We start from the raw sequence: 22,581 nt of genomic DNA on the forward strand, positions 1-22,581 counted from the left end.
TGAACTCACAACCTACCGATCCCAGGGCGGACACTCTAACCAGTAGGCCACTGAGTAGGTTTAAGTTGTTTAAATGTATATTTAAAGGCCTACTGAAATGCGATTTTCTTATTTAAACGGGGATAGCAGATCCATTCTATGTGTCATACTTGATCATTATTGCCATATTTTTGCTGAAAGGATTTAGTAGAGAACATCGACGATAAAGTTCGCAACTTTTGGTCGCTGATAAAAAGCCTTGCCTGTACCAGAAGTAGCAGACGATATGCGCGTGACGTCACAGGTTGTGGAGCTCCTCACATCTGCACATTGTTTACATTAATGGCCACCAGCAGCGAGAGCGATTCGGACAGATAAAGCGACGATTTCCCCATTAATTTGAGCGAGGATTTAAGATTCGTGGATGAGGAAATTGAGAGTGAAGGATTAGAGGGCAGTGGAAGCGATTCAGATAGGGAATATGCTGTGAGAGGCGTGTGGGACCTGATATTCAGCTGGGAATGACTAAAACAGTAAATAAACACAAGACATATATATACTCTATTAGCCACAAAACAACCAGGCTTATATTTAATATGCCACAAATTAATCCCGCATAACAAACACCTCCCCCCTCCCGTCCATATAACCCGCCAATACAAATCAAACACCCGCACAACACACTCAATCCCACAGCCCAAAGTACCGTTCACCTCCCCAAAGTTCATACAGCACATATATTTCCCCAAAGTCCCCAAAGTTACGTACGTGACATGCACATAGCGGCACGCACGTACGGCAAGCGATCAAATGTTTGGAAGCCGCAGCTGCGTACTGCGTTTCACATACAAATTAAACAAAATGCTTATGGCAACATTCTGGTTGCGTACTCACTGTACCGCGTCTGCGTATCTAACTCAAAGTCCTCCTGGTAAGAGTCTCTGTTGTCCCAGTTCTCCACAGGCCAATGGTAAAGCTTGACTGTCATCTTTCGGGAATGTAAACAATGAAACACCGGCTACGTGTTTGTGTTGCTGCAGCCGGCCGAAATACACCGCTTCCCACCTACAGCTTTCTTCTTTGCTGTCTCCATTGTTCATTGAACAAATTGCTAAAGATTCACCAACACAGATGTCCAGAATACTGTGGAATTTTGCTAAGAAAACAGACGACTTAATAGCTGGCCACAAATGATGTCCCAAAATGTCCTCAACAATCCGTGACGTCACGCGCAGGCGTCATCTTACCGAGACGTTTTCAGCAGGATATTCCGCGCAAAATTTAAAATTGCACTTTAGTAATCTAACCCGGCCGTATTGGCATGTGTTGCAATGTTAAGATTTCATCATTGATATATAAACTATCAGACTGCGTGGTCGGTAATAGTGGGTTTCAGTAGGCCTTTAAGGGCTTTATAGGCGGAATTGCACGACTCACGTAGACTCCATTGTAAGCAAACTTTTGATCACATTTATTTAATATTTAGAATAAGGGCTGCAACTAACGATTATTTTGATAGTTGATTAGTCAACGATTAGTCAACTAATTAGATAATAAAGCGTACACATTAAATGGCCCAAATCTTTTTCCATCGATTTCTAAATACAGCTTATTTTAGGCATTATACTGTAACTCTGCTGCTCATTCAGCTGTTGAAACAATTAAAATGACTAATAAAATGTTGTCCATTTAAAAGAAAGGAAAGGCAAAGCGCCCAATTTTTTTTACCTTGTTTATGTATTTAAAAACAGTTAAAATAGCAGCAATGAAAACAAACAAAACATCTAACTTCCTCTAAAAGAAAAACATTTAGTGATGTTGACAAAGCTGCACAATGGTATATTGACTATTGATTAACTCTTGGCAGTTTTAACACTCTAATAGACTCAATGTGTAGAATTCTATCTTTGATGAATTATTAAAATGTTGGCTATTTAATAGATAGCGGCTTTTTACTTTCACTATCTGCTGCAGCTCACCAGTAATCCTGTCCTGAATGCTGACTTGCAGGCACTCACAGAACGTCAATGTGACTGTATTGGTGCAGACTGCGAGAATAAACACACCCACTAATTTAATCAGAAAAGGCATTTTTATGTCAAAATATTTGTAATCTTTTTGTTTGTGTCTGCAAAGATTGTACTCCTCTGATATAACATGTACTAAAAAAAACTCTGCAGACATTATTTTTGTTTGTGTCTGGATAAAAACACATTGTGTTCCTGAAATAATCATTAAACTTGTTTTATGTGTTGGTACACATTATTTTACAGTACCTCAAACTCAAATTGCACTTTAATGTATTTTCACTCAATATAAAATACAGAATTTGAGTTTTAAAAACTCCACAATTTAGGTCATCGCTTGTTTGCCAAAACATTGGTGAGAAGAACTGATGTGTACAAGGAATTAAACAATACAAATAATTTACAATTTGGAAGTGTTGTTTAGTGAATGTTAACTTTAAATACAAGTCTTATAGTATTCACCAATTATACTTTGTTTACTGTGTAATGTTTGATGACAGGCAACAAAGCAAGGAGAGGAAAAAAAGTGTTCCCTTTACCCCCACAAAAGTACCAAAAAAGAAGGAACATTTTTGAAGAAAATGACAGTTGTCACCTCTTAGCATATATTAATTACCTCCATCAAACTTGGTGGAAATGTTTGTTACAAGACACTGTAGTAGTAAACCGTAGGGATGCAGTACTCTGTGTAATCCTGCACTGAACAATCTGCTTCAATTGGGAAAATAAAAAAAATAAAATAAAATTGAAAAAATTGTGATAATCAAGATGGGATGATATAAAAAAAATAAAATAAAATGTATTGTGATCATTTTTTTTGCTATCACCCAGCCCTATTTAGTCATTGTAACCATCATCTTACATTATAGAAAGAAAAGATGTTAAGCCCATTGTCCATTTTTACAGGCACATGTAGGCACACAGCACTCTTGTCATAATGAATGTGTTTGCTCCTCCCACAAGTTATTTGTATAGTATAAATAAACAGGACTCAGAATAATTCACCAAGTAAAAGTGCACTGTGCGCTAGTTCATTCATACACCAGCACATACATGTCATATAACGTGTTTGATCCTCCTGCCACTTAAGGATAGCTATCAACTTGCTTAACAAAAATAAACAAAGGCTCGAAATAATCCACCAAGTCAAAGCCCTTGGCGCTTGCTCATGCACAAACTTACATTTTAGGTATATACAATGATAATAATAATAATAATTGCCACCTTGCACAGTATAAATACTAAACATAATCAAAGTACAAGGCAATGGTACGCTCATTCACAGATGCATTTGAAGGCCTACTGAAACCCACTACTACCGACCACGCAGTCTGATAGTTTATATATCAATGATGAAATCTTAACATTGCAACACATGCCAATACGGCCGGGTTGACTTATAAAGTGCAATTTTAAATTTCCTGGCAAACTTCCGGCTGAAAACGTTTCGATATGATGACGTTTGCGCGTGACGTCAACAGTGGAAGTGGAAGTATTCGGAGCCCATTGAATCCAATACAAAAAGCTCTGTTTTCATTTCAAAATTCCACAGTATTCTGGACATCTGTGTTGGTGAATCTTTTGCAATTTGTTTAATGAACAATGGAGACTGCAAAGAAGAAAGCTGTAGGTGCAATTGGTGTATTAGCGGCGGACTACAGCAACACAACCAGGAGCACTTTGAGGATAGCAGACGCGCTAGCCGAACGACCTCACCTTGACTTCCTCCGTCTCCGGGCCGCCAACCGCATACGTGATCGGGTGAAGTCCTTCGTAGTACCGTCGATCGCTGGAACGCAGGTGAGCACGGGTCGTGATGAGCAGATGAGAGCTGGCGTAGGTGCAGAGATAATGTTTTTAGCATAGCTCTGTCGAGGTTCTGTAGCTAAGTTAGCTTCAATGGCGTTGTTAGCAACAGCATTATTAAGCTTCGCCAAGCTGGAAAGCATTAACCGTTTATTTACATGTCCAGAGTTTGGTAGTATTGTTGATCTTCTGTCTATCCTTCCAGTCAGGGACTTATTTGTTTTGTTTCTATATGCAGTACAGCCCGATGCTATCACGTTAGCTCAGTAGCTAAAGAGCTTCATCGATGTATTGTCGTGGAGATAAAAGTCACTGTGAATGTCCATTTCGCGTTCTCAACTCTCATTTTCAAGAGGATATAGTATCCGAGGTGGTTTAAAATACAAATCCGTGATCCACAATAGAAAAAGGAGAGAGTGTGGAATCCAATGAACCCTTGTACCTAAGTTACGGTCATAGCGAAAAAAGATACGTTCTGCACTGCACTCTAATCCTTCACTTTCACGTTCCTCATCCACGAATCTTTCATCCTCGCTCAAATTAATGGGGTAATTGTCGCTTTCTCGGTCCAAATCTCTCTCGCTGCTGGTGTAAACAATAGGAAAATATGAACAGTCCTTCCCCCGGTGTCGTCACGCTACTTCCGGTAGGGGCAAGGCTTTTTTTATCAGAGACCAAAAGTTGCGAACTTTATCATCGTTGTTCTATACTAAATCCTTTCAGCAAAAATATGGCAATATCGCGAAATGATCAAGTACGACACATAGAATGGATCTGCTATCCCCGTTTAAATTTAAAAAAATCATTTCAGTAGGCCTTTAAGGTATGTCATAATTAATGAGATCACTTCTGCCAGTTAACATATATCTTGCATAATATACAGTAAATACACAGAAGGACTGAAAATAAGCCACAGTCTTGTGATGTTTATTAATTAATTATGCTCACACAGTACTGAATTGTAGAGACCATTTTCTATGTCGCAATCCGTTTGATACCTGTTTATTTGCTTATAATCACACTTATCCTGTTTGTCGTCACTAGCATTCTTCTCACAAAAAAGCCAGAGAAAAAGCTAAACACACTCCTGAAGTGAATCCTTGCATGATAATGATTTGAACTTCCAAGTTGTACTATTTTTTTAGGCGTTTAACTACTGTAGACCGCAACACTTTTTCCTTCTGTTATTTTAGGGCAGGATTTTGTATGTGTAGGACTTGTCTGCCTCTCCCACTATCAAATATTAATACCATCTAAGATGTATACATAACAAAAAACGAGTTTAAATGTCATATCATAAACAGTTGTAATTGAAATTGGCAGCTCTTATACAACAGGATGTGGTTTATTCGCCAGCATGCTTCATCCATATCTGTGAAAGTCTTGTTTGCAGCAGCAACAGACTAAGAGGAGTCTTTTTCTAGTGAGATTTGAAGAGCTATTTATAGATCTCTGCCACAGCACCTTGCGTGGTGGTGCTGTTGCTGCTGCTCTCATCGCTTTCCTCCCTCATACTGTCTTTCTCCATCTTCTTCCTTCTCATTGTTCAATCTTATTGTTTTTCTATTGTCTTTTCATTTCCAACTGTCTCTTTTCTACATATGTGTTTGCACCCATTCTACCACACACACACACACACACAAAAAAACAGTTTCCACTGGTATTTTTCATACTTTGCGTTCATATAAATTATTGATTAGGTCGGAGGGGAAGTGATGGGCTTTAAACCGAGCCTCCAGATTGGCTACAGATTGCCTGACTGACTTCACAGTCGTTGCTGCAAAGCTGGAGGGTTATGATGCATGCAAATCTCAAGTAAAATATACTGGAACCATCATGGCCGTATTTTCCCCTAAGTTTTCGTAGATGCTGCAGAATGAAAGTAAAAAAAATAAATATAAAAAGAAAGTAACAGTTCCAGGGTTAAACTGTGGACTACTGATGACTATATATAATTTTTTAAATATTATCTAATTAAATAAATTAAAAGCAACCTATGATGGTTTTACTCTTTTCTGAGCTATGCATTTTGTCACAATGTTGGATACTCAATGCTAAAGGGTCAGAGCATAAGGTTCATGCATTTGAGCTTGAGCTTTTTGATGATTCTTAGACTTCCTTTATTGTCATTCAAATTTGAACTTTACAGTACAGATAAGAATGAAATTTCGTTGCATTATCTGGTTGTAGTGCAGGATAAAAGAGCAATAAGGTGCAGAGTGTTTGCATTTACAAAATAAAGTGCAGATATAAATAGATTTACTGTACAGATAAATATATTGCACTTTTGCATATGCATCCACGTTTACAGATGTATGTTATATTGTCTTTATAGTACAGCGAGTTAATCCGTTTTTGGGGGAATAGAGGGGATTATTATGTGTTCAAGAGTCTTATGGCCTGAGGGAAGAAGCTGTTACAGAACCTGGAGTTTCTGCTACGTAAGCTGCGGAATCTCTTTCCAGAGTCCAGCAGTGAAAACAGTTTTTGGTTCTGAACACTGTTCTGCTTTCTTTAACAGCACATTCTAGTAAACTAGTATTAACAAAAGCGGGGTTTAACTTTGCACAGTGTGTTTGATCTAAGGTTGTTTATAAGTATCGATACTTCCATACTACCTCGATACCAACATGCAAAAATGTCATCGATGCCAGCTTTTTCTATATTAACACTACAACGATTTTTCCTCAGTGCTCAGGTGTCAATTCTCGACACATGAGCACTCAGTCAACGCTAAAGAAGAGTGCCTTCTGTATTAAAAGAAAAAAACACTGTTTCCATATATTTACTTATTCAGGGAAACCAGTCACGGGTGTGGATATGGTTCTCCCTCTTCCATATATTTATAATGGAACTGTGGCTGTATGCATCGATTTAAACCCCGCCTGGCCGGCGTTACAGATTCGCAGTAAGCAAAGTGAAGGTGGCGCAAGTTTGGGGCCAACTAGCTAAACACAAGCTCTAAGCAATTGCCTAGCAACCCAAAACTAAAACGCGATCAGGTCGTGAGCGTTAAAACAGATTTTAAGCGTTTCTGTTCACATAAAGTGATCTCTCAGACAAGCTGAAACAGCTCTGACTGGCGCAAGGTATGATATTTGTCGAAATAAACAAGTTAGAAGTGCTGTTAGGTGTTAAAGCTTACAACGCCAACATCTTTCATTTTGCTGTTCACGCTAGGGAACAAAACTCCCAGCCTGAAACATCTGGGCATACAGATCGAAGTATGAGAATATTGGTGCAAACTAGGGCTGCAACTAACGATTAATTTGATAATCGATTAATCTGTCGATTATTACTTCGATTAATCAATTAATAATCGGATAAAAAAGACAAACTACATTTCTATCCTTTCCAGTGTTTTATTGAAAAAACCCCCAGCATACTGGCGCCATGTTCTTTCAACTTGCCAAATAAAACAAGGAAAATGTTACAAAAATGCACACTTTTGATGCCCCTGCTATAGATAATAAAACATTTAATCTGATAAATCTATCGATAAAAAGCAGAGCCTGACGACGCATGCGCGTTTATCCCAACTCTCTCGCTCTCTCTGTCTCTCCCCCTCCCTCACCAATGCTGTTTTTTTGATTGATTGATTGATTGAAACTTTTATTAGTAGATTGCACAGTGAAGTACATATTCCGTACAATTGACAACTAAATGGTAACACCCGAAAGTTTTTCAACTTGTTAAGTCGGGGTCCATTTAAATTGATTCATGATACAGATATATACTATCATATATATACTATCATCATAATACAGTCATCGCACAAGATAATCATCAGAGTATATACATTGAATTATTTACATTATTTACAATCCGGGGTGTGGGATGTGCAGGGGGGAGTGGGAAAGGGGTTAGTTTGGTTGTTATCATCACTTCAGTCACCAACAATTGAGAACAGAGAAATGGACATTGAAACAGTGTAGGTCTGACTTGGTTGGATATGTACAGCAAGTAGTGGAATTAGAGAGAGAGAGAGATCAGAAAGCATAAGAAAAAGTATCTACATTTGATTATTTACATTTAATTATTTACAATCCGGAGAGGGTGTTAGTTTAGGGTTGAAGTTGCCTGGAGGTGTACTTTTATTGCGGTTTTGAAGGAGGATAGAGATGCCCTTTCTTTTACACCTGTTGGGAGCGCATTCCATATTGATGTGGCATAGAAAGAGAATGAGTTAAGACCTTTGTTAGATCGGAATCTGGGTTTAACGTGATTAGTGGAGCTCCCCCTGGTGTTGTGGTTATGGCGGTCATTTACGTTAAGGAAGTAGTTTGACATGTACTTCGGTATCAGGAAGGTGTACCGGATTTTATAGACTAGGCTCAGTGCAAGTTGTTTTACTCTGCGCGCACAAATTGTTTTGTTTTTAACCTTCTTAACCCTGAACGTAAATTGAAAATACACACAACCCTAACTCAAAATGCCGGACATTTGAGGCATTTAAGAAACACCGCCCGGACAGCCCCGCAAAAGAGGACATGTCCGGTGAAAAGAGGACGAATGGTCAGGACCTAGCCCGGTCGCTGCTCTTTTGCTAGCATGCTAGCAGCTAACGGGCTACGATAGACTGACCATACATCCTCTTTTCACCGGACATGTCCTCTTTTGCGGAGCTGTCAGGGCGGAGTTTCTTAAACGCCTCAAATGTCCGGCATTTTGAGTATTGTTTACACAACGTGCAGTACGCTACTTAATATGTCCGTGTGGAAACTCGTTCGGTACACCTTCACACCGAACCGAAACCCCCGTACCGAAACGGTTCGATACAAATACACGTACCGTTACACCCCTATTATTTTGATTATTGTTTCTCAACTGTTTGTAAATGTTGCAGTTTATAATTAAATTAAAAAAAAAAAAAAAACGTAGCCTCAGCGCATGCGCATAGCATAGATCCAACGAATCGATGACTAAATTAATCGCCAACTATTTTTATAATCGATTTTAACAGATTTAATCGATTAGTTGTTGCAGCCCTAGTGCAAACAATACAAAACCTGCTATTAGATATCAGAGGTCTACAGTTAAATATAGACGCTCAACAATTCAATATTAGAGGTCTACGATTATAGAACCTTTATTTAACCAGATAAGAAAACCCATTGAGATCAAGATCTCTTTCACAAGGGTGACCTGGCCAAGAGGTCAACAGCACATGTCACAGAGCAGTTTCAAAAATAATACATTAAGACATACGTTTTAAAATACATAAGAGAACTGTAAAACAACAGAGATTTACATCTTTAAAAACACAGGCACTGTGCAAACGTCTCTCGCTGTTTGTCCCTCAGGACAGAACGGAAGGCTCCAAATGGAAGTAGTTCTGTAAGTTTCAGTTTCGTCTGCAATGCATTCCATGCCATAGGGGCAGCAATGCCAAAAGCTCTTTTGCCAAATTCAGTCCGTACATGAGGAACAGTTAAAACATACAAATTGTTAGAACGTAACGCATAAGAGCTGCTTTTTCTTTGTAACAGAGTACACAAGTATGGAGGTATTAAACCTAAAAGAGCCTTATAAATGATAGTCAGCCAATGTGTGTATCTGCGTGCACTCAATGAAGATAAGTCTGACTTCATATACAGTTGACAATGGTGGGTGAGACTACGACTAAGGACTGGAGGCATTTAGATGAAGCACTAAAATAAAGCACGTCTCCGTAATCAATTACAGGCAAGATAGTTGCTGTCACCAATTTCTTTCTGACTTTAAGAGAGAAGCAGTTTTTATTTCTAAAAAAGAAACCAAGCTTTACCCTAAGCTTAGAGACCAAGTTGTTAATATGGGCTTTAAATGAAAGCTCCTGATCAAGAGTAAAACCCAAGTACTTGTAATTTAAGACCTGCTCTATAGGGTTTCCATTTGATGTTACAATATTTGGAATATTTTCCAGTAGCACCCTTGAATGAGAAAAAACCATTACCTTGCTTTTATCTGTATTTAAAACCAATTTAAGATCAAATAAGCGAGCCTGGATGACATCAAAAGCAACTTGTAAAAACTCAAAAGCCTGAGTGATGGAGGTTGAACAGCAATAAATAATGGTGTCGTCTGCATAAAAATGGTACATTGCATTTGACAAATTATTACAAAGATTATTTATGTAGATAGTAAATAAAATGGGCCCCAGCACTGAGCCTTGTGGAACGCCTTTGGTAATGTTCAGTAATGAAGAGGTGGTCCCAGCCACCTGTACACGTTGTGTTCTGCTGGAGAGATAGTCTGTGAACCAAGCAGCTGCATTTTTAGATAATCCAACGTGATGAAGGGCTTGAATTAACAGACTGTGGTCTACTGTGTCAAATGCTTTTGACAAATCAATAAATAGGGCGAAACAATATTTCTTGCCGTCTACAGCCTCGATTAAATCATTGAGGACCTTAAGAGCAGCTGTAATAGTGCTATGCTGTTTTCTAAAACCAGATTGAAATGGAGATAAAATATTGTTTGATTCTAAAAAATCCTCTAGCTGGTTACTGATGATCTTCTCAAACAATTTTGCTAAAATGCATAATTTAGAAATTGGTCTGTAATTATTTATAAAATAATTACAGACCAATAATTAAATATAGAAAGTCTACAAGCACAGAAAGAATTGATACTAATACCAGGATTTCCCCTTTATATAATTGAATGTGGTGCGCTGCACATTTTCCTTACTGCCACACCTTGAAATTTTTATTTTATTTTTTTTTGTTGTTAAACAAATTTAAAGTAATATAATACATTGTAGCCCCCAGAATAATTCACACAAAGTCTGACACTATTTTTTAACTTTTATTACCAATCTTCTGATAACAAACAGCACAATTCCAACAGGTTTTACCTCCCGTGGTAACATTTTCGTCTCCACACAACAACACTTCTTCGTTGTCCGCTAATCACCTTTCAGCCATGGACGGTGTGTTTGCAAAGATGGAAAAAACTGACATCATATCCAAACCACACAAACATAAAACATTAACACTAGCTGGTCGTTACAGTATGAATTGATATATATAGCCTATTAATTTCTGCACTTTTGACAAGTGATGTACCAAAACACGGCCGCTAAAAAAAAAAAGTTGATTACCGAAAACCGCTTTGCTGAAACCGTATGTAAACAAGACACATGCCATTGTCTGGAGCGATGTCATCATAGCAAATTATGCAAATGATTCGATGACATCGTGGTGACCACACTCCTGACCATGCCCCCACCGCCACAGGTCTAAGGGAAACCCTGGATACAAATTAATATTTAATTAACAGTGCATCTCCTTGTCCTAACATTAGTGCACACCATTTTACAATAGAATTTAGTCAATAAATCAATTGTGATGGAGGTCATATTATTGCCATCATAAAACTTTTATACATTGTACAGACAATTTTCTACAGCAGTGGTTCTCAAATGTTGTTTATCAAGTACCACCTCAGAAAATACCTGGCTCTCCAAGTACCACCATGATGACCAACATTAAAATACAGTAGCGTAGTAGGCCTCAGTAATAATTAAAAACAAGGCAGAGGTCTTATTTAACAAGTTTATTTAATATTTTTGCCACTGTAACATTACACATTGTTTTAATATAGAAAAATAAAACACTACTTAAATCAAGTGATTCTTTGGTGTACCACTACATGGAACCCGCATACCGTTAGTGGTACATGTGTTTGAGAATCACTGTTCTCTAGTACAGGTAATTGTAATTGATTGTAGTGCACCACCGTGGCAAAATAAAAGCTGCCATACCTTTTTAAAAATGAGTTGTTTTTTTATGTGAAAACAAATATATTGTATGAATGGATATACAGTATATTGCCTATGACTTTTACACTGTTGACTAGCAATGCACCAAAGATTTGGCTACCGAAAAAAGACTGATCATCTAAACAGCGCTGCCGAAACAGGATGTTGTGATGACGTAAGCAAGACTCACTCGATTGTCTGGAGAATGTCTGCAATGTGGACGTACTTTAATATATCCGAGGGATATCCGCGGACAGCAATTTATAAAATGCCCAATGTGCAACTATTAATAGGACAATTGCGGTCTTTCAAGAAGAGAACGTGCAGTTTGAGCAGCAAGTGTCAGGCTCGCTGCAGCTCTCGCTGTTCATCGTAGACATTGGGTCTCCAAAACGAGTACAGTTTCCAATAACACCAGAAAAATAATTGCTCTTCATTTTTAATAACAGAAAAGTCTATAGAATTTTGAAAAATTCTCAACAAAGTGTAGCCTGTTGCAATTAAAAATGGAGCCAAACAATATGAGAATAAAATATTTAAGACTAATAACACAGATTTGTTTTAGCCCTTTGAAAGAAAATATATAGAAATTGCTATGTGACGGAAAAGGGGTAGGATTAAATATGCTCTGCTTTTTTCTACTCTTACTTTTCGAACATTTTGAAAAGACAAACTGGAATTTGTGATGTGTCATGTTGTAATTGTGTGCCTGTTCGAAATAAACTCACTCACTCACTATTATCGCTGGTTATGGAAAATGTTATATTGATCACGCCCCCACCGCCACATGTATACTGACAATCTAGCATTTTCTTTGTCAAACAAGTGTAAAAAGAAGTACATTGCACACGTTATGAATTCTAAATAAATATGTTGTACTTTTCGGAGGTTCAATACATAATTTACCAAAAATTCACTCTACTGTACTGCGAGCCTTTTTTGCGTTATGTAATTAATGATGAAATTGTGACCTTCTGATGATGTGTGCTGAGACTGCAACAACCTGTCAGGTGATAAGTGTTCACAGCCCTGAACCGTTTATCTTTATCTTTGGCTACTGATCCTCATGGAGCTCCTCCTCTTTCTCCATCCCTTCTTTCTAAGCCTTTTGCCTCTTTCTCTTGCTGACCCGTCAAAGACGTGCACCCGAATGTAGAAGAAAGTCGGCTCAGTTGGAAGTATTAGAAAAGGGGATTAGGCTTGTCTACTTTATTTCAGTCATGTGGTCCAACTGGGTTTTTCCCACGGCTGTGCTGTCCATTCATTATTGGTTACTTTTTGGTTGTTATAGGTGAGGACAAGTGTCAAATATGTTTATCAGTCATTGATGTGGATGATTAATGTTAGCTGGTGTGTGTCTTTAGAGCCTCCCCTCCATGTAAGCAACATTGCTATAATTAGTGTGCATGAAAAGGGGGAGTAGGTTTACGAGCAAGTATATTGCCCAACACATCAGCAACAGAACCAATGTTGTAGTGGTAAGGAGCAATACGCTCAGCCAGCTTTAAGACTAGGGATTAGGGGTGTAAAAATAATTTGCAATCACAATGAAGTCCATTCTGTTCTCGTCAGAGCAGAGGGGAGACCCACGCCCACTCTTTGTAAAGCTACCACTGTTTCTGCCATGGTTGCGATTCAAATGTTTCAAAACTGTCACACTTCAAATTAAAAACAAACCTATATTTCATGTTAATGAGCCAGTCAATAGATTTGGTTCGTTTGTGAAAAGCAGAGCACTTTAGTCTTTTGATCAAGTTTGATACTCTAACAATGTAGAACAAGTAAAAATGCAACTAAACTAACAATCAACAGGAGAAAATTGATTTCCAGATCCAATCATAATTTGCATTTTTTAACTCCCAAATCTTTTCTTTAAGTTTATGGATTGCAATGCTTTGAAGTTGATAAGTTTCACTATGAATACAGGAATCACCTGTCTTGTATATGTCTATTTAAAAAATAACCACAACATTGTTCTGACATGGTACATTTTATTTTATTTTCACCATGCAAAGCTTCCATCTGCGTCGAATCAAATCGTAATGTTTTAAAAAGTATAGTTAGTGAATATCGTATCGTGGCCCATGTATCGAGATTCATATCGGATCGCCATTTAAGGTAAAGATGCACACCCCTACTAGGTATGCCGCACAATACTGATTGAAAAGGGAGAATGGACACATTTTGGCTAAACAAGTAAAGATAAAGGTGAAGTTATAACACTGAAACACCCTCAGGAAGAGATGCTTTAAGACATGACTAGCTAGCTAGCGGCTAACGTCCATCCGCCGTCTGCAGTGTTTTAGCACCCCAGTCTGCCACTCCCTTGGCACTGTCCCAGACTTCCACGCAATGTTGAAAAGGAGTATCAACCAAGACCGCCCATCAACACCCAGAGCCTTCAGCATTTCTGGACGGATCTCGTCAACCCCCGGAGCTTTTCCACCGTGGAGTTGTCTAACTACCTCAGTGACTTCACTTCACTTCCGAGAGATCGACGTCGATCCCCCATCATCCTCAGGCTCTGCTCCTGTCAGGAAGGGTGGGTGTGATGTATTTGGGTTCAGGAGTTCCTCAAAGTGCTCTTTCCATTGCCCCAAGACTTCCTCACTTGAAGTCAGCAAAGTCCCATCCTTGCCGTACACAGCTTGGATGGTTCCCTGCTTCCCCCTCCTGAGGTGCCGTATGGTCTTCCAAAACAGCTTTGGTGCCGCCCGATAGCCCTTCTCCATGGATTCCCCGAACGCTCCCACACCCTCTGCTTAGCCTCGTCCACAGCCACGGCCGCTACCCTTCGGGCCTGTCGGTACCTTGCAACTGCCTCCGGAGTCCCCTGGGATAACATACCCCGGTAGAACTCCTTCTTCAGTCGGACGGCTTCCCTGACCACCACTGTCCACCAGGGTGTTCGAGGGTTACCACCCCTTGAGGCACCTAAGACCATATGGCTACAGCTCGCAGCTGCAGCTTTAGCAATAGAGGCTTTGAACATTGCCTATTCCTGTTCAATGTCCCCAACCTCCACAGGAATGGCAGAGAAGTCCCGCCGGAGGAGGGAGTTGAAGTCCTTCCGGACAGAGGACTCCTCCAAACGTTCCCTGTTCACCCGCACTACACGCTTGGGTTTGCCAGGTCTGTCCAGAGTTCCCCCGCCATCTGACCCAACTCACCACCAGATGGTGATCAGTTGACAGTTCAGCCCCTCTCTTCACCCGGGTGTCCAAAACATACGGCCTCAGATCAGCTGATAAGATTACAAAATCGATCATTGATCTTTGGCCTAAGGTGCTCTGTTACCAGGTACACCTATGAGCATCCTTATGCTTGAACATGGTGTTTATTGCAAGTCCGTGACTAGCACAGAAGTCCAATAACAAACCACCACTCAGGTTCAGATCAGGGAGACCGTTCCTCCCAATCACGCCAGTCCAAGTATCACTGTCATTGCCCACGTGCATGTTGAAGTCCCCCAGCAAGACTATGGAATCCCCTAACGGCGCCCCATACAGGACCCCATGCAAGGTATCCAAGAAGGCCGAATACTCTGAACTCTTGTTTGGTGCGTACACACAAACAACAGTCAGAGTTTTCCCCCCTCCAACCCTAAGGCGAAGGGAGGCGACCCTCTTGTCCACTGGGGTAAACTCCAACGTACAGGCACTCAGCCGGGGACTCGTGAGTATCCCCACACCCACCTGGGCCCTCACACCCTGAGCAACTCCAGAAGTGAACAAGGTCCATCCCTTGTCCAGGAGTGTGGTTTCAGAGCCCTTGCTATGCGTAAAGGTAAGCCCCACCAGATCCAACCGGTAGCGCTCCACCTCTCGCACCAGTTCAGGCTCCTTCCCCACCAGCGTAGAGACGTTCCATGTCCCGAAAGTCAGCCTCTGCTTCCCCGAATTGGTCCGTCTGGAGCCTCCACTTTCACTGCCATCCACTTGGCAGCGCACCCGACCCCACTGGCTCCGACCGCGGGTGGTGGGCCCACGTGGCGGAGAAGAAGGTGTGTCCACGTAGCTTCTTCGGGCTGTGCCCGGCCGGGCTTCGTGGCTAGCCCGGCCACCAAGCGCTCGCTGACAAGCCCTGCCTCCGGGCCTAGCTCCGGAGGAGGGCCCCGGGCTTTCTCAGGGCAGGGTAACACATATTCTCTTTGTTTTTTTCATGGGGGGTATCGTAACCTTGATGGGGGGGGGGGGGGGGGGGGGGGCATTCGGGTGCTACACCTTGCCCAAGGGTGACCCGGAACTATGTAAGGCAGGGGCGTTCAACTCCCTGAGGCTTAATACAAGCCCACATACCATAAAAATAAAAGTATGACAAGTGCAAAGGTGGATGCTGAACTTACACTACCGCTCAAAAGTTTGGGGTCACATTGAAATGTCCTTATTTTTTAAGGAAAAGCATTGTACTTTTCAATGAAGATAACTTTAAACTAGTCTTAACTTTAAAGAAATACACTCTATACATTGCTAATGCGGTAAATGACTATTCTAGCTGCAAATGTTGGGTTTTTGGTGCAATATCTACATAGGTGTATAGAGGCCCATTTCCAGCAACTATCACTCCAGTGTTCTAATGGTACAATGTGTTTGCTCATTGGCTCAGAAGGCTAATTGATGATTAGAAAACCCTTGTGCAATCATGTTCACACATCTGAAAACAGTTTAGCTCGTTACAGAAGCTACAAAACTGACCTTCCTTTGAGCAGATTGAGTTTCTGGAGCATCACATTTGTGGGGTCAATTAAACGCTCAAAATGGCCAGAAAAAGAGAACTTTCATCTGAAACTCGACAGTCTATTCTTGTTCTTAGAAATGAAGGCTATTCCACAAAATTGTTTGGGTGACCCCAAACTTTTGAACGGTAGTGTACCTACTCCAAATGTACCCTTTTGGAGTTAACAAAAAAATACATCTCGTGTTTGCCAATATCAAAATCTGTTATACCAGTATTTTTTATCACTCAGACAACTCTTGGAGACCTGCAGTTAATTGAATAGAGTTGGGAATTGTAACATTTCTGGTATTTGGATAATTATCAATTGTTAATGTATACATGGAATATCTGAACGTTCTGAAGCCTTGTTTTCATGCCAGATCACAACTAAGTCAATTTACCAAAACTGTATTTATTAAACAGTTATTAAGCAGTGGCACAAACATTCATGTCATTTCAAAACAGAAAGTGCAAGATTGTCAGACATCTTAAAACCAGCTATGAGTGCACTTTTGTGCATGATGTCACTAAGATGACCTATCAAAACAACACTAAATTAAAGTGCACTTTTTGTACTGAACGCCACTACAATAGTTTAAAACAAATAAAGTGCACTTTTGTGCATGATGTTACACAAGATATTTCAATAACTGTCAAATAAAAATTAGCTGCATAATAGGAAATCAAATAGTGTATGTCCTTCACTATGTGGTAGTTTACTGCAGACGTTATCTCCTTCTGTTTTTTAAAAATGTTTTCATACGGTGTTGATGTGGAAATGATGTTGATGTTGCTCCGGCATTTTTTGGGTGTGGCACTGGCCGGAGATGTTAAAATGCGGAGTTTCAAGCTCTCCTCATTCTCTAGCGGGTGACTTTTCAAATGATGTGACAAATTAGCAGTAATGCTACTTTTTGTAGTATCAATCAATCAATCAATGTTTATTTATATAGCCCTAAATCACAAGTGTCTCAAAGGGCTGCAACGCTTTTGCCGCATACTTGACATATTACGTTTGTCTGTTCAACATCTTCCCGCTTGAAGCCAAACCACCGCCAGACGATGGACCCTGTGCTGTTTTTCTTGGGAATTAATTATTCTTCCTTAATTTTTTACCAGATTCGCACCTTCTTTCTCTCGTATTACCACTCGCACCACTCCGCTAGCATCACAGCTAATGTTACCCATGCCGCTACCTCTTTGCTCGGCGAGGGCGTATGACGTTGCACGCGCGACAGTATGTGACGTATGTAAGAAGGTGCGCTTATTTTACGTCCCTGTGAGGAGAGACAAGAAATGCCTGTAGTTTAATGCCCGCAGCTAAAAGCAACTGCGTGAGAACGTATACTCGAATATCACGATATAGTCATTTTCTATATCGCACAGAGACAAACCTGCGATATATTGAGTATATTCGATATATCGCCCAGGCCTAATTAAATTAATTAAAAATTAAAGCTGGTGCAGTAAAGCAGGCATCTTTCGAAATTCTACCTTATCCCAAGTTCTCTGGAGATGCTTCTTTTGATGCTGAACTTTTGACTTCCTCCTCCTCCTCCTCTTTTCTTCACCACCGTTGGCAAATAAAGGAGCTGTGGGGAGAAACATGCAAATATGTCGTCTTGAGGGATTAAGGCTTTCCCAGCTAATTAGTTTTTTTTCCTTAATTTGTTCGCTATCTTCCTTTTCAAAGCCTTGTATTCACTTGTTTTCCATTTTTATTGCAGCAGCTGTCAGTGCTTAATACTCGGTTTGTGTTGACCATCAATCACAGTGGGACTAGATGTTTAGTTTCACTACAGGTGTAAAATTAGTTTTTTTTCATTTAGTCCAAAACATCTTCGTGTTGTTAAAAATATACTGTGACTGATTGCTATAGCCTTTTAAACAGCTTCAAGCCTTGCAAGCCCTTCATTTGGCTGTCACTGCAGTTTATATTGTTGCATAGAGAAGGCAAGAGTGCAAACAAGATACATGATGAAGAGAGACCGAGCAGGAGAGCGAGAGCAAGAAAATCCACAGGAAAGGGAGGGTTTGCAAGATACGGCAGAGGTGCAAACCGAACACGATGACATGAGCGTGGGAGAGAGGCGGCAAGCAAGCTAGGATTTATGTTATGTGTGAGCTTCATTCAGAAAAAGACGCCTCATGACAAGACATGAAAACAAGCTTTAGTAAGGAGAAAGTGGTAGGAACTCGACGGTTTTACATGCTGCCAAAAATGGGATACTTTAAACTGTGTCGTTTAGCAGGAGTTCTGGTCCAAAGCTGCCTTTTTTGATGCTTTTATTCTGAAAAACCTGATCTGACTTGACTGGAAATCGACAGAGATGACCGCTTCCTACAGTAAGCTTTGTCTTTGGGCCGTTCTTGTTGAAGTTTTTTTAATAGTGCTGTAAGTTTGGCATATAATGTGGTTTGATCTTTGAAGTTCTGCTGGATGTTTATAGATGTGTTCCTTGTACCAGTGGCCATATGCATGTAATGTGGGCTGCACTTCCATGTTTAAAATAGTAGCTAACTGGATTAAGTAAAGGAACGTTATATCCAATTTGCACTCTGATGTCTTGATATTTCCCTCCAATTGCGGCTGAAGTAATGAGGAATTCCCTTCCACTGCTTCCATGTATGGGTAGAGGGGAGTAGAGGGGGGGTCTAGCTGCAGGGGCGGGGTGGAGAGTCACGGAGCAAGTAGGCATCGGTGCAACGCTGTCATAGCGAGGGGAGGGTTGCTCCCGAAGAGGGACAACCTAGTCGCTTACATAAGGCTGCATGTGGGAAGTCCTGTGTTAAGAGACCTTGATGCTTATCCACAACGATCATCTTAGCTAGGAGGCATAGCAGCAGCGTGGGTTGTCGTCATGGCAGGTTAGGTGTGCAGCGCACACACTCACATGACATTTGATCTCCCCAGGACAATATCTGTCCACTTGCAAGTATTGCAGGCTAGGAAATGTGCATGAGCAGTGAAATGCGAGTGGGGGGGGGAAGCACAACAGAGGAGCCCTCTTGAATAAAAAATATGCTGCTATAAATAGCACCGCGTCCTCATTGACTGTTTCAGGTTGACGAGACCTGGCTTGGAGGACCTTTTCTGCCAAGATGGTTACAGCCTGGCAAAAAGTAAACTCAACAAGTAATACTTTGTAGATAAGATTGAAGGATGCGGGGGGACATTTGTAATTTTGCGCTCTTGTTTAATGACAATCATTATCATTAAACAGGAGAGAATGACAAAAATACAGGCGGCTACACTCACATGAAACATTTAAAAAACGCCGACAATGTACGTATTTTGTAAACAAATATAAAACGTCATCCGTGCAAATGTAACCGTAAAAGGTGAAATAATACAAAATGTTTGTGAATATTGTTATTAAGTGTTGGGTCATTTTAGACCCAATACTTGGCTTTAAAAACACATCAAACAGATGTGCCAGAGTCTCAAATACAACATAAAAATGTTCAAATGTATCAGGAATTTGTTTACACTGGAGGCAACTTAAACTTATTTTAATGCAATGATTACCGTATTTTTCGGATTATAAATCGCAGTTTTTTTCATAGTTTGGCCGGCCGGGGGTGCGACTTATACTCTGGAGCGACTTATGTGTGAAATTAACACATTACCGTAAAATATCAAACAATATTATTTATCTCATTCATGTAAGAGACTAGGCGTATATCAGCAATCGTCACACACACATGTCAACCAATAAAAATTTGGCGGGAGTGGGTCATGGCAGAAGTGCATTCTGAAAAAAAACCTGTGGGAGCAGTGGATGATGGATGGAGAGCACAGCTTCACGGCAACCGGGAGAATGCGCCATGCAACTTTTCTGGATGTCATTGGATGGATCGACAAAGCATGGGCTTCAGTGACAACCGAAACCATCCTGTCCGGATTGAGAAAGGCTGCAATAATTGGAACTGCAACTGAAGATGGCTCTGACGTAAGCGACGTACCGATAGAAGAGGAAGCGACGCATTGTCTACCTTTGGAGTTGGCAGAGTTGTTTAGAAGCGACACAGAGGAAGAAGATTTCATGGGATTTAGCGATTAGGAGTGACAGATTGTTTGGTAAACGTCTAGCATGTTCTATATGTTATAGTTATTTGAATGACTCTTACCGTAATATGTTACGTTAACATACCAGGCACGTTCTCAGTTGGTTATTTATGCGTCATATAACGTACACTTATTCAGCCTGTTGTTCACTATTATTTATTTATTTTAAATTGCCTTTCAAATGTCTATTGTTGGTGTTGGATTTTATCAAATAAATTTCCCCCAAAAATGCGACTTATACTCTAGTGCGACTTATATATGTTTTTTTCCTTCATTATTATGCATTTTCGGCCGGTGCGAGTTATACTCCGGAGCATTTTATAATCCGAAAAATACGGTATGTCTCGTTTTTATTATGGCATATTATGTTGGTCCCAGGCAAGCAAAACCACCCTGAGGCCGTTGGAAACTTAAAACTCAAAATCCTTGACCGAAAACAATAACACCACCATCACTGTTTAGTGCTTCAAAAATATCGACTGTAAAATTTGGACAAGATTCAAAGATTAGCATCAATACGAATGACCCATAGAGTCCTAAATAACACTGCACCAGTGCCACTTAAGCACTTTGTCCAGTTCACATCTGTTGTGACAACTAAAAACACACAAGCCTCCACCAAAGGGCAGTGTAGCATACCCAGATGTAAATAACTAATAACAAGTGGACTTTTCTTGGTAGAAAAAAAAGAGACCTTTTTGCTCAATATGTTGAAAAATATTCTTAAATTAAGTAAATGCTAGTGCCATTATCTTGACATAATGATATGCGCTCGGCATCATGATTTTTTTTTCATGCTTGAAGTAAGAAATTATTACTTTAAAAAAGTAGTTTTATACTTGTGAGTTTTGATGACATAGCTTTGCATCAGTTGATATTCTAGTTCCAAGCATGTTTTACTCATTATAGGTAATAAAATCTCAGCTACAAGCTGTAATATCTTACTGAGATAATTTAGGACCAAAACCCTTAAAACAAGTAAAACACTCTAACCTAAAATCTGTTTAGTGAGAAGAATTACCTTATTAGACAGAAATTAAGCAAATATCACTCTTATTTGAGATATTTAATCTTACTTAGATTTCAGTTTTTGCAGTGTACATTTTATTAATTAGAGAAGGTTCAAACATTGTATATGAAGACCATTTAGTTGTACAACGTGTAATGAACAGAATATCAGAAGCATTTATTCAGGTAGAAATATCACAGGTTACAGCTGGTATAGGCTCCAGCCCACCCGTGACTCCAAAAGAGACAAGCGCTAGAAAATAGGTGGATGGATGTTACCAAACATCTTCGACAATCAAAGCATGATCATAACAATCCATATTTTGTTATTTTTGCATGTGAAGTGAAGTGAAGTGAATTACATTTATATAGCGCTTTTTCTCAAGTGACTCAAAGCGCTTTACATTGTGAAACCCAATATCTAAGTTACATTTAAACCAGTGTGTGTGAATGTGAACCTGTTCTTTTAACATGGAAGTGTAGCTCCTCCTCTGAATGCAAGTGCTCCTAAAAGCAGGAATACACATTTTGTATTTATACAAAATCTGGCAAGACACAACACACAGTTTTAAATTATTGCCATTAAGTCATGTTTGTTCTTTTTGTTATGAGCTGTTAAAAAAGCGTAAAGTTAAAAATACATTTCATTAAAGCAAATTAATTGTCCGTTCATAGTGTTAAAACTTCAAAATTACATGTCTAGGGTACACTTATTAATGATGAAAAAATATGTATATTTGCAAATAATCGCTATTAATTTTGAGTTATCTATGAACAAAAGGCGATTAATCGCGATTAAATATTTTAATCGTTTGACAGCCCCAATTCTGATATAATGTGATGCATTGTATTCAAATTTATTGAAATGCATCTGTATATGCTAAGCTATACAGTATTTATTTACTACGTTGTACAGTAATTCTAATAACTTTAATAAAAGTGGTATCAAGAGAACTTCAAAGATGCGTTATTCTTTATACTTAATATTTTAATTGACAACATTTACTGTAAAGTTTAGTCCAATAAAATGTTGAGGAATTTTGTTGACTGAAGCTAAATCAATTTAGATGAATAAAATATATGTAAAACTAAAATAAATATTTATCAATGACTAAAACAAAATTATTACCGTATTTTTCGGACTATAAGTCGCAGTTTTTTTCATAGTTTGGCCGGGGGTGCTACTTATACTCAGGTGCGACTTATGTGTGAAATTAACACATTACCGTAAA

General features: G+C 39.6%; 1 protein-coding gene across 19 annotated transcripts in view; it reads left to right on the plus strand.

Annotated features, from left to right (window-relative positions):
- LOC133643381 (R3H domain-containing protein 2) overlaps positions 1-22,581 on the plus strand; it is a 134,787-nt gene that overhangs the window by 19,640 nt on the left and 92,566 nt on the right. Inside the window, exon 1 of one of the 19 annotated variants that reach the window (XM_062037908.1) lies at positions 18,448-18,618. The exons of the other annotated variants lie outside the window; for them this stretch is intronic. The gene's annotated coding sequence lies outside the window, so the exon portion shown is untranslated. Of the gene's footprint in view, positions 1-18,447; positions 18,619-22,581 lie in introns of those variants that run through there. 19 annotated transcript variants of the gene reach the window in all.

Source organism: Entelurus aequoreus, linkage group LG26 (genome assembly GCF_033978785.1).
Source record: "Entelurus aequoreus isolate RoL-2023_Sb linkage group LG26, RoL_Eaeq_v1.1, whole genome shotgun sequence".
NCBI classification, from domain to species: domain Eukaryota; kingdom Metazoa; phylum Chordata; class Actinopteri; order Syngnathiformes; family Syngnathidae; genus Entelurus; species Entelurus aequoreus.